Here is a 6,388-nt window from a genome sequence, read left to right on the forward strand (position 1 = left end):
CTAGACTTTTTTGTCAGACAACACTCTTCACGTAGTGTTTCATGCAGACTGCATTCTAGAGCTCTTTTCATATTATCAAGTGCAAGCATTTTAAAATGTAGTGGTTCATTTTAAGTCTTCACTTCCACTTTGGAAACATTTCATCTATAACATATCCAGTGGCAAATCTATGTTGAGTTTAAACATTTATTTTAAATGTGTGCTCGCATACGCAGGCGTTAACATTATGAGTCTGAACAAGTTTCTCTGGTATCTGGATAAGGGCAAGTAGAAACTCGACTTTTAAAAGATCATGAGGAAAAAATGCTTTCTATTGGAACAGAGACCTGGAGAGGATAGAGCATGGTGAAAGGAGAAAGGGAGAGGCATTTCCTCTTAGAACAAAGTATCTAGATAAAAAAAAAAAAAAAAAAAATAGTTTGTCAAGAGACAAAAAGAGTGACAAGCAATCACATAATGTTATTTTTTTAAGTAATCATGTAATATTTTTTTTACCCTTTTTATTATTTCGTGTTTCGCGCTGTGTTTATAGCCTCCTCCATTAGTTGAAGTTAGTTTTTATTGTATTTTAAAATGCTGAAGAAACAATTTCCCCCATAAGTGTACTATTGAAGAACATCCTTACCAAAATAATGCAAGGTTAAGGAAAAATATCAGAAAGGAAAGGTTTTCGTTGTATGGAGAACAGTTTTGTTAGTGATTATCTCTTCCCAGTGTCGCTGAAGAGAGGAGGATCGAAAAGTTCCAGTTCCAGTTCCAGGTCCAGTTCCAGGTCCAGTTCCAGTTCCAGTTCCAGTTCCATTTCCAGTTCCAGTTCCAGTTCCAGTTCCTTGGGCTCTGCAGGCTCTGGTGAGGACCCGTTCTAGTCTGTCAATGGCCGTATAAACGGAAATGTGTAATTAAAGTAATTTTACAAGCATAAGAAAAACAATATACAAAATATATATATAACAATTACAGAATATGTTAAAGGGGAAAAAAGAACATGGATTACTGACACACTGATTACTGGGTAAGTTAACTCACAGAGTAGGTGTTAAACCTCCTAATTGAAGAGACCATTGGCTTCATTTTGCAGCGAGAATGAAGCCATACGGCTCTTCTATTAGGAGGTTTACCAATTACTCTGAGGTAATTTAGCTAGGCTTGTTACTTATCCATGTTCTTTGGAGTACCCCCCTACTCCCCAGTATTTTGTTTTCCAAGAGGCTGGTTCCAATCTTGTGCCTGTGTGGCCAATCTGTGTAGGGGGTTTGGTTACTGTAGTTCTTGGTCATTTCCCATTTTCAGGTCAGGTGATTGGCCCTGCATAGTTTTGTCACAACTGGCACCATATACTGTATCTCTTCTACACAATTAGTTGTGGTGCAAACAATGTTTAATCTCATATATGCATTGAGGCTTCTAAGTGATGATGTTTAATCTCATATACAGTACCAGTCAAAACATTTGGACACACCTTTAATTTGTTTAAAGTGTTTTCTTTACTTTTATTATTTTCTACATTTTAGATTAATACTGAAAACATTTAAACTATGAAAGAACACATATGTAATGATGTACAAAACACAAAACGTGTTATCTTCCATGTAGAAAATGATAAAAGTAAAGAAAAAGCATCTGAAAAAATGAGAATGTGTGTCCAAACTCTTGACTGGTACTGTATACATCGTGGCTTCTCTTTTCAGCAAGATGAACACTGATGTGTTTGTCTGCTATTTTATTAACAGGTCCAAGTGATTCCACAGCACAGGAGAGTGGTATGATGCTTATAACATGTCCGGATACAGTGTTTCAGGTCTATTTTATCGAAACTGGATCACTGAATTGGTGAACAGAATCAAAAGAAGTAAACTTGAATGACGTGTTCCTTCACTACTGTCTTGCTACTCTTTCCAGTCTCTCAACTGCTTATGTAAGTAAGGAAAATTGTAAGTGTCGAGTTCTGGCCACACAGCTACCTGTTCACATTTGCAAGATTAGTCTAACAAGTTTCTTTGGCATCTAGCTTTCATGGAAAGGTCTTGTGAAGCTTGAGGGCAGAATCCTTGTCAAGGCAGAGAGAAGGGAGAGGCCTTTGCATGAAAAAATGCAATCAGAAAGTTTTTGAAGCACTGTTGAGATGAAAACCCCACATGATTTTTTAAAAATTATTTTTACGTTTACCATTTTCATCTAGAAGTCTTTTAATATTAGGTAGATATGAAGAGTTGTTTAAATGTAAATATTTGTATGGATGTGGCCACCCAAACTGCTCCCAAGGCTAGATGTCCTGTCAGCCAATGAGAGCGCAGACCTCTCATGGCCAGGTGTCTCGCAATGTTAACAAATGTGAAAAATTAGACAGACAGACAGACAGACAGACAGACAGACAGACAGACAGACAGACAGACAGACGGACGGCACCCAAAACACAACCTCCTTGACGGAGGTAAGAATAGACCAATGCATAAATCATGATGAGTAAAAAAAAAAATACAAATATGCATTAGAATACAGAATATTAACATATAGACATTCATGGAACTAATGTGAATTCAATTTATTTTATGTCCTGCAGGTTGTAAGTTGGTGACAACTAACTGGTATCCCATTTCTGTCACTGGCTACTACGGAAGTTCTGTTGTTTTACCCTGCCGTTGTACGGACCTGCTGGCCAAGCCCAGTATTATTAACTGGGAGAGACAGGGTTCGAGCCCAGTGTATAACATCACCGAGGGGGACATGGAACCAGGCATATATGAGGATTACAAAGGCAGGGTAGCTCTGGTGGATGACCGTTCCCCTGGCGACCTCTCTCTGATCATAAACAACCTCAGGAAAGAGGATGCAGGGACCTACCACTGCGAGACTGAGCTTGGCAATGAGCATGTGGACTTGATAGTTGAAGGTAAAACATCATGGATAATAAACTTATTTTATATATACATTTGGATCAAGCACGTGAATGAAAAAGAATCATCTGGTGTCTTGACAAAGATACAAAAAAATTGTGGAAACATGCTTTATAACACAAAATGTGATCATAGAGAAATAACTATTAACACCTAGTCATGACATTTATTGTTCATATCAAATAGATGAATGTACCCCACCAACATAAAGGAATGTGTGTTCTGTGTCTGTTAGGGTGTGACCTAGCCAAGTCAGGAGAGAGGATGGAGATCAATCAGTTCTCAGGAGAGTCAGTCCTCCTGCCTTGCTGGTGCTCGGATGAAAAGGCCAAACCAAAGACGTTCACATGGAAGGATCCCAACGGTCGACTCATCCGGTCCTACACTGAGAAGAGCGGACGCCTTGCACCCAGAACTGAGATGTTTAACGAGGGGACGATTTGGAATGTGTCTCTCCTCTTGTCTGACTTGATGGTAGAGGACGAGGGAGAGTACACATGTGAGATCAACGGCACAGACAACAAGGTGGTAGTCAGTCTCACCATCACAGGTATGAAAGAAAACTGCGCAAACCTATTTCTATTTTATATATTTGATGACTTCTGAAATATTATATACTTTCTCAGGTTACTTGGGAATATAAGAGACTGGCTCTTAAAGACAGGGGAAACAATTGTATAGTATTTTAAAGCATGCTTTGTTTCCTAGTAACTGCAACAATGTGATAAAGAGGTTAATTTTATGGTAGTGTTAAGATAAGGCTTCTAAATAAATGTTCCTTACATTGTTGTTGTTCAAAAAGTGACCAAAAGTCTACCATCTGTATTATTGATTAGCATGCTGTGTGTCTGGGTGCTGCTACAGGCTGCACCCTGTCAGACCAGGGTGAGGTGGTGGACGTGGAGGCACAGCCGGGGTCGTCCGTCCTCTTGCCCTGCGCTTGCACCAATCAGGAGACAAAGCCCAAGAGCTTCCGCTGGATGGCGCCCAATGGCAGAGAGATCCACTGGCACTACAGAGGCAGAGCAGAGTTGTTCCACCTGACCACTGCGCCAGGGAACCTGTCCTTGCTCCTGTCTGACCTCACGCCAGAGGACCAGGGAGTGTACCGCTGTGAAGTCGCAGAGGGCAAATCCAAAGTGTTTGTGCTCACCATTAATGGTAACGCCATGCCTTTTGGGATTGATAATTTAGGATTTGGGATTAATAAGTGAATAAAGAGATTTGTTTGAATGAAGAACTAGAGCACATGGAAGTAAATGGGCATTAATATGTGCTCTCTAATGATACATTACATGTTTGTTTTGTTCCTCAAAGTTTTTTCAAGAAGTCAAGTCTGGTTGGTTTAAGTGGACCAAATTTGTCAAAACCAAACGATTTGTTAGTGCTAGTATTTTAGTCATAAACATGCAATGTTACCTGCCATGTACCACAGTAAAAAGTGAAGCAGACAAACTCATGGACTTTTACATTTTGTATCAATTTAGCTGCAGGAGGTACCCACGCCAAACTAACAAGTGATGAACCAGGTCAGTTCACCTGTTATGAACACTGTCACAGCTATGTTCCTGTTTTCTGTCACTTTGCATGAAGCATCTACCAGATGAGTGAATATAAATTGTGTGTGTGTGTGTGTGTGTGTGTGTGTGTGTGTGTGTGTGTGTGTGTGTGTGTGTGTGTGTGTGAGTGCGTGTGTGTGTGTGTGTGTGTGTGCAGAGGTTGCAGTACTTGAGAGCCAGTGCCGCCTCCAGCATCTTGTCATGTTCATGCTGGCCACCCTCATCCTTCTCCTCATCACACACATCACTGTGGGAGCCATGATCATCCGCTGGAGAAACCAGGGTACATTTAACTCTTATACCAATATGTGTGTGTGTGTGTGTGTGTGTGCGTCTGTGTGTGCGTCTGTGTGTGTGTGTGTGTCTGTGTGTGTTCAGTTCGTCTGTTTGTGGTTTATTTTCATAGTTTCTGTTTTAATCGGTCTTTCTCTTCTCTGTTTTCCCTCATTTAGGTGCTCCACAGAGTCCTTGTGTTCATTACAGCAACTGAGTTTTACAGCACATAGATACCGACTACAAAATAATGTCTCCTGGTGTTTAGACCAATGAAAGAGTGATTTAAGAACTGACCAAATGAGTAACTTTTGATCTAAGGCATGTGGCTACCATACCTCTGAAGTGTTGCTTACGTAGCCATGTCCATCAAATGGCGGGGCGGGGACTGGAGGAATGCTCTCATGTTTTCTTTCAAGTTGAACATAAACAACATATCATTCAAAACATGGTTTTCATCAGTTACAGAGTGACATCAGAGAAGAAGGAAAGCGAGGACGAGTTGAGTATGGGATTCATTTAATGGTATACATTGTGAGGACATTTAAATCGTAATGGCTAGCTAATTTGTAAATCCGTCATGCTCACAAGAGTTTAGCTCTGATGACTCTGACTGATGTGTGCGTGCTTGCAAGGGCGTAACAATGATGTTGACATTGGTGGGGACATAATGAGCGCGTAGGTTGATGGCGTTTAGACGGGGGGTCTGGGGGTCCTCCCCCAGAAAATTTTGCATTTTTTAAATGCAATTTCCAGCATTTTAACCAATTCTGGGGTGGATAGTGACAAACCCCTTTTGATTCACAGGGGACAAGATTGGCAAGATTGAGAATTGTTTTTTTTTGGAAAGCCACATGAAATACAGTATAGGCTACCTGTCTGGCTGGTCGAGATTGGTTTGCTGTATTATTTGATCAATGAATACGGTTAGTTTGTTATCAGAGTTCTAAGATGCTAACCGTAGTTTTAACCGACTAGCTTAAAACAAGACTGATCAGATCAAAGTAATAAGGTTTAAACGAGTGCAATCAGTTCGTTGTGCATTTCTACATCAATCCGTGGAAGCCACGACATTTACAGCCACTTAGACAGCATAAATTAAACAAAACTTAGATGTCATTTTAGCAGCTCGGACGGTCGCCTCCACAGTGTGTGAAGCGACATTTCACTGAAGGGGGACGTGACCGAACAGGTTTTTAAAAGACTGTTCTGTGATAAACTTACTGTTGATTTGGTGAAATAGCCTCTTATGTCCGTCAGTTTCCTTTTCCTGCCCGAAGCAGACATTATCCTGCCCGAAGCAGACATTATCCTGCTGTCACCGCGCGCTTAACTACCAACCTAGCAACGATAACTAACAATAACTAGTGCAGGAAGATGAGCCGAGAAGGTACACTACACGCATGAGGGTAAAATGAACCATTTATTTCCCGAATGCCATGCAATTACCCATTCAAAATTGGTATGGACATTTTAAACGTATCCAAATATTGGTATGGACACGTCCATAGCGTCCATACGCATTGTTACGCCCATGCGTGCTTGTGTAAAGTATTACCACAGCTTTATCTTGAGACAATTGCTTGTAGACTTCACTTCCTCAGGTGGTTTACTTCATTCACAGTGATCTCAGCTACACTGTAAAATTAAACTTTATTATCT

Source organism: Sprattus sprattus (genome assembly GCF_963457725.1).
Source record: "Sprattus sprattus genome assembly, chromosome: 3".
In the NCBI taxonomy this organism is placed as follows: Eukaryota; Metazoa; Chordata; class Actinopteri; order Clupeiformes; family Clupeidae; genus Sprattus; species Sprattus sprattus.